Source organism: Vanacampus margaritifer, chromosome 4 (assembly GCF_051991255.1).
Source record: "Vanacampus margaritifer isolate UIUO_Vmar chromosome 4, RoL_Vmar_1.0, whole genome shotgun sequence".
Taxonomy (NCBI): Eukaryota; Metazoa; Chordata; class Actinopteri; order Syngnathiformes; family Syngnathidae; genus Vanacampus; species Vanacampus margaritifer.
In genome coordinates, this window is record NC_135435.1 from 15,775,850 (window position 1) to 15,790,014 (window position 14,165).

The 14,165-nt window shown below is 40.7% G+C and overlaps 1 protein-coding gene across 3 annotated transcripts in view; it reads right to left on the reverse strand.

Annotated features, from left to right (window-relative positions):
• zfhx3b (zinc finger homeobox 3b) overlaps positions 1–14,165 on the reverse strand; it is a 346,429-nt gene that overhangs the window by 208,940 nt on the left and 123,324 nt on the right. The window lies entirely within an intron of this gene.

Sequence of the window (14,165 nt, forward strand, 5' to 3'; positions counted from 1 at the left end):
CATTTTTCTTTCAACTAACCGCCCTAACATCTATAGGTCTGGTGTCTTATGGTGCGCCGGTCCAGAGCGCAGTGGAGAATCCCATTAATGCAAAGAGTAAATGTCGGAACAAGGCCGTCTAATTGTGCCATTACTAATTCATGTTTATTAATGCAGTGATGTAAGATGGCCTCCAAAAGTGGACGAGGCTTGTCTGGAGTTGTCATGTAAGGCTAATTCTCGGCTGATGAGGTCTGCAGGCAATATGGGCCGCATATGGCGGCTGTGGGGCATCTGCCGCGTGTAGTGACAGTGCCAAGTGGTGTGTGAGTTAAACATGAAGGCAGGGGGGTGAATGATGGCGCTGGTGTCTTCCATTGGCCCCGTGCCAGTCCCCCGCCGCCCCCTCACCCCGAGTCCCCAGTGCCCCAGCCCCTCACTACTCCAGAGCCTCTGGGCAAGTACTCTGTTATTGTTTTCACTGGTAAGCAATTAGCAGCACTTAAGATTTATTTAGTCATGCTCTAATGTGCGCTGATTAGCTGGGGGGCCCAAACAAGCCCCCTTCATCGCGTCACCTTGTCGCCCGCGTTGGCTGCAGACTGTGAGGGAATGCAAGGGAGGTTTCGGGGAGGGGGCCGAGGTGGAGCAGAGCGAGGAGGATTACATGAGCGCTAGTGCATCAGCACTTTTTTTTATTTTTTTTTAAGAGATCTTCAGGGGCCTGTTGGCGGAACACAGAGCAAGAGGAAAGGGCAAATACAGCCCAGTTACACTTTTATAGAATGCTTTGTGGAAAAACACCCCTGATGCCGCCCGTGTCCTGGCAGCTCCGTTTGTCATTTGGCCCGAAGGGCTCCGGTGGCCAGTCACATGACCACTGCAATGACCTTAAAGGGCAGCTGGAAGCCACGCCCACGATCTGGAGCGCTCTTTGGAGGAGGCTGTTTGGGTGAGTGCATAATGCGAGATGCATATGGCCCTCGGGGTGCCATCAAGAGAAAAGGGGGGGAAACACAAGAAACCAGGTCAAAGAGATTATTCACAAGCTTCTCAGCAAAGAAATGAAAGACAAAGAAAATGATAAATGATCTCATGATGTTGGTATGTAATGCTTTGGGGGATTTCCACACAATATCCACTAATATGAATTATTTTTATGTCATAGATTTGTTATACATGTCAGCGCATTCTTTATTAAGACAGAGGGATTTTGTGATTGGAGTTGCTTTAGCTCGGGCTTTGTGTCTGATGCTTTCAGCAATTTGCTGTACAATTGGCTTTGGTTATTTGGGTTTATTGCCTCTTTCTGTTCTGCGTGCTGGCCAAGAAACACGTGTTATTTGTAATTTGGTTCTTAATATAATCACGTTTTAATCAGTGAACAATCCAAGTTTATTGACACTCCCAGTTGAAGTTTACTGTCCAACTAAACATAAAAATGAAAGTGATTTGCTCGTTGTGCATTGAAGACAATACATAGCCTCTGCTAATAATAGGAAATAGAGATGTCTGATACCACTTTTTTTCCCAGACTGACACCAGCATGAGTCACCGATACCGATACCAAGTACTGACACAACTACTACTTTTGATACATTAAAAAAAAGACAGATAATTTTACTGAAAGACCTTAATATCCCAATACAGCATTTTTCTTTGAAATGGCATAAAATTAATGATAATTTTATTCTTCTAATTTCTAGTTCCTGATCTTAAAACGGTCACGAGGAGCAGCCGATACTGTTTTCGGCCTTTTCTGTGAGTACTAATACCTTGAAATAGGGCCTGGTGTCGGACATTCTGGTACCTGGTATTAGTACTCGTCCATCCTTAATGCTCACACATAATGGGAAACGCCATAGACAGGCTAGCAAATAGCATATGTTCTTCTCTGTGAAGAATAACTAATATTAGTATGGCCTATTGAGGAATGTACAGAAGGTACATAGATCTATGCATTATACTGCTCACCGGTGACTAAGGCGTAACAAAAACAGTTTAATTCTTTACATTCCATTTAATTATATTTTACTGTATGTGTTTATAAAATACAATATAAAATACAGAGTACTATATTTTTCTCATTAAAAAACACATACTGTTTTTCCCCTTCAGAGTCTGGAACTGATTAATGACCTTCCCTTTCATTTAATTGGGGAAAGATGATTTGAGATACAAGTGTTTTGTGTTACAGGCGTGTCACGGAACAAATTAAACTGACTCTAATGTCATATGGAGGCTAGAGAATAGAGCAAGATTGTGCTGTGGTCTAATTTACACGACTTGAACTGGAAATACATTTTCCTGTGGCAAATGTTCCAATAGCTGGGAGCAGATGGAGGTCAAACACAGGTTCAACTGCATGTGCACAGCTTATACATATGCATATAGAAAAGCCATCAATCTTTGTAGGTTGGGTTGGTAAGGGGAGAAGTGAACAGCTAAAAAGCAAAGACAGAAAAAAAAATTGCTGATGCAAGATTTTATCAACAACATTTTTGTGTGGAGTGCTGACTGCTAAATGCTCTCTAATCATCGCAGGACTGTACACCTCCTCACCGAACTGTTGCCTAAAATCGCTGTGCAGTCTTGAGGAACGGCGCTGTAAATTAAAATATCGCTGTCCGTTTTATCTCAGGGAAGGGCGCGTGATGCTCAAAACCAATCAGAATCTTATAGGCTAACCCTTGACCTTTTTTCCATCTCAATATGACAAGCATTATCTTGCAGAAAATTAGAAGCGTCTTGCTATTGTTCGCAGGCAGAAGCAGGTGCGGGTTATTTCAAGATAATACGCCTTGGCGTTCGCTACAAAGGAGCACCACATACAAAGGAGAAATACTCCTCCTTAAGTCATGTGACTGCATTCAGGCGTATACATGTAAAGTGATTCATCTTGATTATTCACAACGACTGGATCTCTCAGACTGTGAACCGGTGAACCATTTGTTGGGCAAGCAGGTTTCTCTGAATGCATTTGTAGAGTATAATGACGTGAGCAGGTGAGGTAGGTGATTATATCACGTTAATGTTGTTGGTCTCCACAGGCAACTGGCTCATTGCTGGCATTCTGAACATGGATAGTGAGAGGAAAATATCCCGGTGGTAAAAAAAAAGAAGTAATTGTGCGATGAATGTGAATGGGTCTGATGGAGGGTTGACGTGACATGACAGATGAGTGAACACCTGTGAGCGTATTTCACACCAAACAAATAACATTTAAGTTACTTCAATTATGTACCTCACTTAATCCAATTGTGTTTCACTCATCAATATTTTTAGTCCGGTAATTAGCAGAAATTGGCCCTAAATAAAACATAAAACCTAACACAATGTTATTTGGAGATGAGAGAAAGTAAAGTCATTATGGATTAATTGCTACCTTGTCATGCTAAAACAGTTCTATGAGTCCCACCATAACTCTCGCCTCAGGATCTCTTTGTAGACATTATGGTTAACCTTCTAGTTCACTTTGAAGGGGGAAACTTGTAGTTTGGGATTAAAATAGTGCATTTAGTGACACCGGTCGTGAAACTTTTCTGACACACCTCATAGTATTGCCCCAATGTTCATATATATTTTAAACAAGTATAGTAAGAATAATTGAAAATTATCATCAATCATGAAATTAAGAAAAAATGCTATGTTGGGATATATATAAGACTTTCTTTAAGATTATCATTATTATTACTCGTATTGGTAATAGTGGTATTGATAATAATTAGTAGTAATGAAACATCCATCCATCCATCCATTTTCTTGGCCGCTTTTCCTCACAAGGGTCGCGGGGGTGCTGGAGCCTATCCCAGCTGGCTTCGGGCAGTAGGCGGGGTACACCCTGAACTGGTTGCCAGCCAATCGCAGGGCACACAGAGACGAACAACCACACTCACAATCACACCTAGGGACAATTTGGAGTGTTCAATTAACCTGCCATGCATGTCTTTGGAATGTGGGAGAAAACCGGAGTACCCGGTGAAAACCCACGCAAGCACGGGGAGAACATGCAAACTCCACCCAGGTAGGCCGAAGCCCGGACTCGATCTCACGTCCTCTGCACTGGGAGGCGGACATGCTAACCAGTCAGCCACCGTGCTGCAGTAATGAAACAATCATTCATTAAAAAAAAAAAACACATTTTAAGGTTTCTTATATCTTAAAAAAGGCAAACAGGTGATATGGCCATTTAAAGTTACCTGCGTTATATAGTTTCAATTGTTAATACATATTCCAAAAGGCAGGACTCTATACTGTACATGTGCTTGATAAATAAACAAAACACATCATACAATCTCTGACTACAACAATGGTTACAACTAATTATTAATCATCTGAAATTATTCTGACCCCAGTGATGCACTAATGTAACACTATATAGTGTTGTTGTAGTGGTGGAAAACTGCAGTTGGTCATATATTGAGAGTCTGTAAGATACTGTCCCTCTACCGCATGTTGCTGTATATGGAGAATAAATAAATGAAATAATAAATAAGGTAAATATGAAGAAGCACCTTTCAAAATGATGTGGTGCAGTTCCACACCACTGCAAACCACAACTATATTAATAAATGTAATGTTCATATCTCTCTGTCAAAACTGAGCATTAATTTCAATGAAAGAGCAGATTATGTATTACTGCTCTTGTGTTGAAAAATAGTATGAGTTAAAGGGGGATTATTTATTGCTAAAAATGTGCTTGATCACGAAAATTTATGTTAAATGTATATTGGGAACGTTAATGTGGATTACTGAGACATAGAGAAAAATTGATCATGAATTTGACATGCAAATTTATTTCCGTCCTCAAAACAGCAGGAACTCGGTAGTTCCATCCAACACGTGTCAACAGTGGGATACGCTTCCAAAATAAGTGAATACATTAACGTTTTTCTTCTCTTCCTGCACCTTTAGCATGCATTATTATCTATTATGCTGCATGTGTAATGTTACAGAGGGTCGTAGGCTAGTACTGTTTTAAATGTTATATTTCCATGATTGGTTCATTTTCTCCATTTCCTGTTCATTGTGGAAGAGCCGCCTTCATTGTCTGAGGCAGGATTCTGCCGGGCCCTCGGAGGGGCCATCCCCAGGGAGCACTGCATCTTTTATTAATCAGGGGCGCTGTGCTACAGCCCTGCTTATCTAATTTAGCAGCCCGCCTCGGCTTCAGCTACGTCGGGCTCGGTCTGGAAAGGAGGAGCCGGGGTGCGGGGTGCCGTCGGTTGGAGATTGGATGGGGGTTGGCGTGGTGCCTTTATTTCTTTTCATATTGTGGGTGATGCTCCCATATTGGGGGGGTGCATGCGGGGGCTAGCCACTTATCAGACACCCCGTCACCAAGTTTTAGGAGTGAATCACAATACAGCAAATTACCTTCTGCTGACAAGGAAAAATGAACACGAGCCTCATAGGGCAAAAAAACCCAAACAAAACAGGATTGTCAGGAAGACGTGACACATTGATTGCTTAGTATGCACATGAGGAAGGCTGGGGTTCACCGGTAACCTCCCGCTATAAATGTAGAAATGGTTTACCAGCGCACATGGTCAGGTAGCGGGTGAAAAATTGAAACGCCATATTAGATGGGAGCCACTTTCTTACGCCGCAAAATTGTCGCATGGCTGTCTGTCTTTCCGTTGAACGCCCATGAACCCGCCAATGAACAGAAGGCAGTTTGGAGTTCAGTTCACCATGTAGTGATAGTAAACCGAATATGCGCCTGCACCCCCTCCCCATCCGCGGACCCCCCTCCCCCCACTCTTTCTCATCTGTGTCATAGCGCAGATGAATCAGTGTCGCCGGTGTTGAGAGCACTTACTGTCAACCCTGGCGCCCCGGGCTATGCCACTGATGGACACAAACTATAAAATATCAGCCCCCTGGGGAGACATCGCTCAAACGCTGGCCCACAGCCCCGAGGGGGTGTGAGCTGGTCAGTGCGCTTGCTTGTGTGAGTGTGTTGGCCGACGTGTTTGGCTGTGGTTTCGTTGTTATCCCGTAAAAATGGCCACGCGTGTCCACTCATGTGGAGCATTTGCATTAAGACCAAGAGCACTTAGAGAAGGGCAGACTTCCGTTAAGACCACAGTGGTAGATTCCTCCCTACTGGCTTATCGGCTAGTGTCAAATTGACAAAACAAACAAACAAATAATCATCTCTCATTTCAGTACACGAGTTGTGGACTGTGCAGTGGAAAGCACTTGCCAACTACCACATTGCCGAAGATGTCCTGTGTAAATGTTTTGAGCTAATAACAAATGACATTACCTCACACTTTATGGAGGAAGTGGAAAACACTCGACAAGCTGCTGGTGGCCGCAAATCATGCAGTCGCTTAACATGCAGGCTAGCTAACGATTTATCAGCAACTTTTACACTTTCATTTGCTGCCACCCACGTCACTCACCAGGCTAGGCCTTGCTTTTCATCCACACACGCAGTCACACATACTACAGTTCAACATGAGTACAGAGGTGCCATCAGATATGCCTGTTGCTCTAGTTAGGATATGGCACTCTCAGTGTTGCGACCTGGGTTTGATTCCTGGTTAGTGAACCACTTGGAAGGTACTAAGAATATTTTCTCTTGCTCCTTTATATTTAAAGTTCGTTACACTAACAGTAACTACCAGAAGGCTGTTTATCTACAGTTGAACTATTTAATGGATGTCAGAAAGATCAATACACAGCCATGGAGCCTTAGATGATGGGTTAATCTATTCAAAATGGCTGCTTGTATTTATTCTGCCCACGTAGGGCAGCGACTTTGTCTTGCTCATGTGACAATGTGTGACTCCATGGTATTAACTGAATTCAACTAGTACATGTACTGAGTGTGATAGATAAGGAAAATCAAGGAAGGTCCCAATAACCTAATGGCCTAGTTAATTTTTTTCCTTTTCTGTTCAGATGCAGTGGTTACGTTTCCACACACGACTGTGAACCAAACTGGCTTAGGTTACTAAGGCCAACTCTGCTCTATTGGTGCGTTTTTTTTTTTTTTTTTGCACAAGTCTTAGATTCAAGGTTCTTACAAAGTCTGTTCCAACATATTTTGGTTCAACTGATTCAGAGTAAATAAAGCAAACTACAAGACAACAATTAAAAAGATCAAAATCTGCACACAAAAAATGTCCTCTCTTTCTAGTGCTCTGGAGAAACTCAAGATATTTATTTGCCATTTCTATACCACAGCTCAGATATCCGTGGGGATTTGCTGACAAATTCCATGAGTCTTTATGAGCTTAGACTAAAACTGCAAGCATCCAAGTGGAATCAATCAATAAAATCAATAGCTGTGTCTGTCATGTCCCATTTTAGCTGTTACGTCTCTTAACCTCATTTTCCAACTAGTCTGATTTTATGGTTTAAAAATAGAACTGGTTGATGTTAAAACATAAACCAACAGCAGAGGAGACACAAAGCCTCTGCCTCTAAAGGTCACCGGCTGCAAGGTCACGGCTCGACTGAACATATTTATGCATGAAGTCAACTTAATAATTATTATTAAGAATGCACCAAGCCTTAGATTGCGTGAGATGAAATATTCTTGAGCGCAGAGGCGAGAAAAAAAACTCCATTTACACAAATATAGATGTCTCTAAACGTTGCTTACTATTCTTCCAGGTATTGACTATTCAATTAGACTGTCTGCAGCTGCTTGATTGGCCTAATATAAGAATATTAGCAAGGATCCTTTGAGATTCAAGGACAAAGGCACTGATAGGAACATAACACGGTACTGCAATAAGACACATGACAGTGTTACACGTTCAAAGATGTACAGTTTGCACAAAAGACATTCCGCCAAGGCAAACTAGATTAACATCAAGTATAATACCTGTATTGGCAAATAAATACGGATGTTTTTCAATACATACATATCCTGTGAGCTGAGGTAAAATTTGTTTGTAAGTAAAATTATGAGCTTATATTTTTTCCCCATAAAAAATACATCTTTAGCATGATATAATGCGCGAGCTCAATGTTCTTCCGTTTGAAGGCTGAAGGGGTATTGCAGACCCTGAGAGTCACTTAAGTGAAGCACTCGCCTGCCTGGCCTGCCACCACACACTAAAATTCATCTATAATTTGTGACGAGTGTAATGCCATCTCCACTTTATGATGATGTGATATTCTTCACCTACGCCACAGCCAGTGAGGCCAAGAGCTGGCAGTCTTATAATGAGGTGCTTTAAGAGTTCATCTTAGGGGAAGGCGAGGCTGATGATTGCCACATTAACATAAAATGGATATAAAAAGTCTACACACCCCTGTTCAAATGAAAAAAAAAACATGATAAATAAAAATAAAAAAATAAAAATCGACTATTAATGTGACCTATAACCTGTACAACTCTTCATGTTTTAGGTCTATTTTTTCTTCAACTGGAAATGTGGCATTAAATTAGATGAAAATAATTAGTTTGAAATAGCAGCCAGTGTACAGAACCTTCAGACTTCTGCTAGACAGCAACAACAATAACAAATGTCAGGAAAAGACTACTAGAAGAGCTTAACTTTATTTGGGGTTCACCAGATGCACTTTAAATAGCGCCAGGTGTGTTCTAACGTCCATTTGATACAATGTTTGATACATGTTATATGTGACCTCACTAGTTTAAACATGACATTTTTATTAATATTGCATTTGTGGAATATGAGTTGTGCAGCAAAATCCAGCCCTTTTTACCCATCTAAGGGGGCGGCCATTTTGCCTCTTGCTGTCGAATGAAGATGACATCGCAGTGGCTCAGGGCTCAGGCAATGACCAATCACAGCTCACCTGGTTTCTCAAGCTGAGCTGTGATTGGTTGTTACCTGAGGCCTAAGCAACTATGATGTCATATTAAGTTGACAGCAAGTGGCAAAATGGCCGCCTTCTGATTTTGACAAAAACTGCTGGATTTTGCTGCTTAACTCATATTACACTAACACAATATTAACCAGAATACTGTATTTAGACTATTGGGGTTACATACAACATATAATTGTTAAGAATTGTTTGCGGCGTTGGCTTCCCCTTTAAAACAAAGTTTCAGCCGAGCCCTGGACATGATTTCAAATATAGTAGCTAATTATGACGACACACAAAATATATGTGACGATACTGACTTCAGAATCAAAATGCATCATTCCACCATACAATACTTTAGACACAGTACGTCACTTCCTGTGAAGTGCTCTGATTATACGTCAGCATGGTGATTGTCAGCACATGGGACACACCGATGGGACCCAATGATGAACCATTTACTGTATACTAGTTCAGGCACCTGACACTTGTATGTCTATGAATGGAATAAGCAGCATACTGTATGTGTAGCGGTAGGTGGTAGAAAGTGTGTCGCAGTCTTGAGAAAAGATGTCACAATTCATGAAGGGAATGAAAAACTTCATGTAAAAATGCCACTGATGTTCAACTCGGGAAATGCAGTGCGTCAATAAAACATCATTCACAGGGCGTTACTGAGTTGTATGTCAGTAAATAATTATTTTGCCATTGAAAGGTCTTTCTCAGTCTTGTTTTTCTTGTTTTATACTTTTATACAATATCAAAATAGAAATATCGCACCAAAGTAACTGTTCCTTTTCACAAAAACATTTTTTTCCTGCATTTTTTTGTTCAGAAATCAGTGTGAAACTAATCCAATTTATTGGCAAAATGTTTTGTATTTTTGTGACTAATCCCTTGAAGATATGACACTATGTTCTCAGTCTAATGAAACCTCATCAAAAGAGAAAAAAAATAGCAGGCCATTAAATGTCTGCCCAGTGCTAGAGACTCGTTCAAAAAAAAAAAAAAAATCTCTTGATGAGGAGAGATGGCATTGCTGAGGAATAATCCCACCAGGGAGTTCTCACAAGGAAAACCTAATTTGTTGTGTGCATTGCTATGCGCCTACGTTGGATGTTATGAATAAGTAAATAACAACACTTTTCCAGCCGTTTAATCTCCAAAGCGCCACAATTAGTAAGTCTGTAGTTTGTGCTGCCTTTTTATCTGCACTTATTGTTATTGAAATATCACACTCTTATTTAGTGCAAGGATGAATAATAAATAAGCTATAATTACTATCTTCAATGAGCTGACGGCTTGACTGAGCCATTGGTTAGGGGAGACCCCCCCCCCCCCCACCAGCAACCCAATCTCCACCCTCTCACCCCCACCCCCACCCCCCACTCTCTCTTTAATTTGATCTTTGTAATTAGTTTCTCTGATGGATCTGGGAGGTCTGTGGCATCCTTTGCCATGTTCATTAGTGTTCCTGTAGGACGGTGCAATTAAAAAAAAAATCGCACTCTGTCCTTTAGATGTCATAACATGATACATATGATATGTTCAAAAGCAGCAAAAGCTCAATCATCTCAATCATTTTTCACCATTGAAATGAATGGAAATGCCATTAATCTGTTCTAACCCCCCCCAAAAAAAGGTTTAATAGGCAAAATAGTACTCAGATTTACTTAATAAAACATAGAATTCAATAATATAATTGAATAAAATGTAATTTGATTAATTGTAAATCATTAATTGTGATGCTCTGGTGTGTGTGACTTGGCTAGTAGGGGTCAGTTGAATACAGTCATGAAGACACAAACGAAGAAGACTTTCACCACTACTGTCAGTGTCTCAGAAAACTGCAGTGAAATGTGTCATTTTTCACTGAGGATAAAGAAAATATGACACCGAATATTGTAACATTGTCAGTCTACCTTTTGCACTCAAATATTTGTTACTTAATACATTGCTTGTATAGTGTTTTGTATAGCGTGTTAGCATTAAGCTAGCGGAGAGCAAAATTCTGTGGATGTGGTTTTAAATGCAAGCATGGACAATACACACACATACACCACAGACAATATGCAGCTCTATAATATTCAATCCCCCTCCAGCACCCCAACACCAGTCCTCCCCCCATCCCTTTTTTTTCTCCCCTCCCTCCACTGGCCAGGCTACACTAGACATCTCTCCCTAATCAGCAGCCTTGTCTCGCTCAGACCGGTTGCCATAGTAATATGCTGGCTGGTCGACATGGCAACCGCTCTGAGGTCCACTATTAAATGAAAAAAAAAGAGAGGGAGGGGGAGAAGAGGAGAGACATCAGGGCCAGGGAGAGGTGGTCCAAGATGGGGGAAGGAGTATTTGGTGAAGGGGGGAATGAGCTAAGAAAAATGAGGAAAGTGACACAGAGAAGGAGGGGAAAGTGCTGCTATACTAGTAGCTCGGCGCGCTGTACCTATTGCATTGTGTGCGATTAAAATCTGCTATACGCAACAATGCCATTAAGCTAATGCATGACGTCAGCTACTTAATACCTTACACTTAGGAATTGATATACATGTAACACGCTTGCACAGCTCTATCCAATCTGGATAAAGGATCATAAACTAATAGCATGTTTTAAGAGCTACTTATGTGATCATGGTCATTCCACATCAGACACGTGGAAAAATATGTAGTAAAAAAATGAATATTTATAAAGTCGACCGGTTTTATGGACTGGAGACACGTCATTATAATCAGGGAAGGAATGTAAAAACGTTTATGTCGAAAAAGGATAAAATGGTCCATTTTACGACAGGACCAAATGAAGGAGCGCCGGGGTTATTTTTCCAACGCTTTCGCAGCTGGCAGCGTCCCACACGTGTTCCACTTGATATGTCACTTTAGGTGAAATATGTAAAATGGGTGCAATTCCCAGATCCAGCAGGATGCCGGATGCTTCCTGGAGACGTATTGTCATCGCCGCGGCACTCGTTCACAACTAAAGTGACATTTTGCCAGGGCTCGCACATGCGTCTCCGCTGTGATCTCCCTCAATCACTCTTAGCTCCCTGCCTCCGTCTTCATTTCTTATTTGCGCCTCACCTCTATCTCGCCGTCGTCTAGGGCTTTTTATCACAGCCATTGGCTCCCTTTGACCACTTCTCTCTGTCTTGCCTTCCTCCAATGTATGACTCTTTAATGAATAAAATGTCAGTCCATCAAGATGCCAGCACAAAATAGCATTTGTTGACACCTCGTGTGTCAAATTCCTCCGTGAATTGGAGCCCTCGCTCGCATTTCCGCAGCACCCCCAAAGCAGCTTAGGAAAGATAGCTAATTGCGTGTCCACATTGTGCCTTCAGTCCCCGCTTCCCCAGTGCACCATTCACAGGCAATTAAAGTGAGCTTAAACAGAGTAAGAAAGTGCGTCATCCTCTTAATGCAATTAAGAAAGTGCGCACACAAACATTACAGTTATTCTCTGAAGCACCAAAACAGCAAAAGCACAGATGGATCACATGGGAGGGCGGTTTCATTTATCATCAACACAATGTGGATTCATCCTATAGGTAGGTCATCTCAATCATTTATCCAGAGTTCTTCTTCTCAACCCTACAAGGTAGCCTGCAAGGACCACAAAAGCAGCCCACAGGCCTGTTTGAAAGATAGCTTGTCAGTGATGGGACATTGTGATTCCCAAGGAAAGTCATCATTTGAAAATGTAAGCGCTTGAAGAGATTTATCGAAATAAAATGTTGCATATGATATTTATGTTTTTCCCATTTTTTTGTGACAAATGATTAACATACTATATCATGTTAACATTATTAAAAGTAAACAGCAAATTTGTTATTTCAAAAGTGTGTATCAAACTGGTATTTGTTCACATCTGACCACTCAGTGAACAATGGCAAAGACAATATTCAGCACTATGCATGAGGTGGATAATTTACAATTTGGTGCAAATAAAAAATGGCCTTGACAGAGTTCTATGCTACTTTTGCCATTTAATTAAAAAAAAAATTTTTTTTTTTCTCGATCTCAGTATTAATGCAGGATAAGGACACAGGATAAGAAAATAGTACAATGCTTAAGATTCTGACATTCACAAGTAAGTTTTTACAAGATGCACACGACAATATATATAATTTTAAAAGCCAATTGTGTATTACTTATCATGATTTCACTCACAAATCTTATTAAAAACAACATCAACCGACTAAAGAAATTGTGTGAACAATAACATGAAATTTGAACAGGGGTGTGAAGACTTTACATCCACTATACAAAAAAATGGTGTTTCTATTCTAAATATGCAGTTTGAACTTTTGTTCCCGGTCTTACTTGTAAAAGAGACACTGGGAGGGGAATAATTTGAAAGCAATATTTATTTTGTCAGATTCTTAGGAGCACAAGCTGACAGTATCAGTGGGAGATTTTTTCTTTTCTTGACTCTCTTTAGTAAGTGAACCAAGTCAAACTAGTGAATGTATTAGACACCAGGGAGTCATTTGCAAATATTAAGGATTACAGCAGGGTTTGAAATTACATTTAAACAGAAAATCAATTAGTGCTATCTTACTTCTGCAGAGCTGGACAAGCAGATAATTACCCTCACTGATTAAACATTAGGTACTGTATACCTGCACAATCTAATGAACGCTACTATCAATAATTGTGACTCTACAAAGATAATAATGCTCAATTTTAATTGGCACTGTCAAAGAGGTATTAGAGGTGTTACTCAATTACCTATCACTGCAAAATATTAGAAAAAGCTTAGAATATTTGAGTTTTTGTCTAGCACGATTAAAATCTGAAACAACACAGCAGATGTATTTATCATTTAGAACGAGGTGTAATGCAATGCAAGTGATAACAAACAAAAAAAAAGATTTTTGCTCAAAGCATTGGTAAAAATATTTCCCAAATACTCTATGGGAGCCCACATAATGTAGGAAATTACAGAAAATTAGTGTCAAGAAGAGACAGACAACAAAAAGCCTCTAAAAGGGACGCTAAATGCAGTATGTTATGACTTGCGAGTGATATGATTCTATATGGTTCTAAATCATGTTCCTTTTCTCACAAAATGTGAACCACTTATGTTGATTTTCATTGTTGCAAGAACGTACATGTGGCCTACTCACAGATGCATTATAATGGATGACTTGATTTAAATGGAGGCTTTTGCCACCTATGTTGCCCCCTCCCCTTCCTCAGCCCAAACACGGCCACAGCCATTTCCACCACCAAATGTAAAGTCCGACTGCCCTCCAAATCCCTCCCAATTAGAAAAGGTCCTTGAGTTGCTGTTTTGCCCCCACTCTAGCTCCTGTCTGATTACTGAGTGTGGGGCATGCGCCGCAGGCAATCAGCCCCAAAGCACACATGACCAAGAAGAGTGGGTGGGG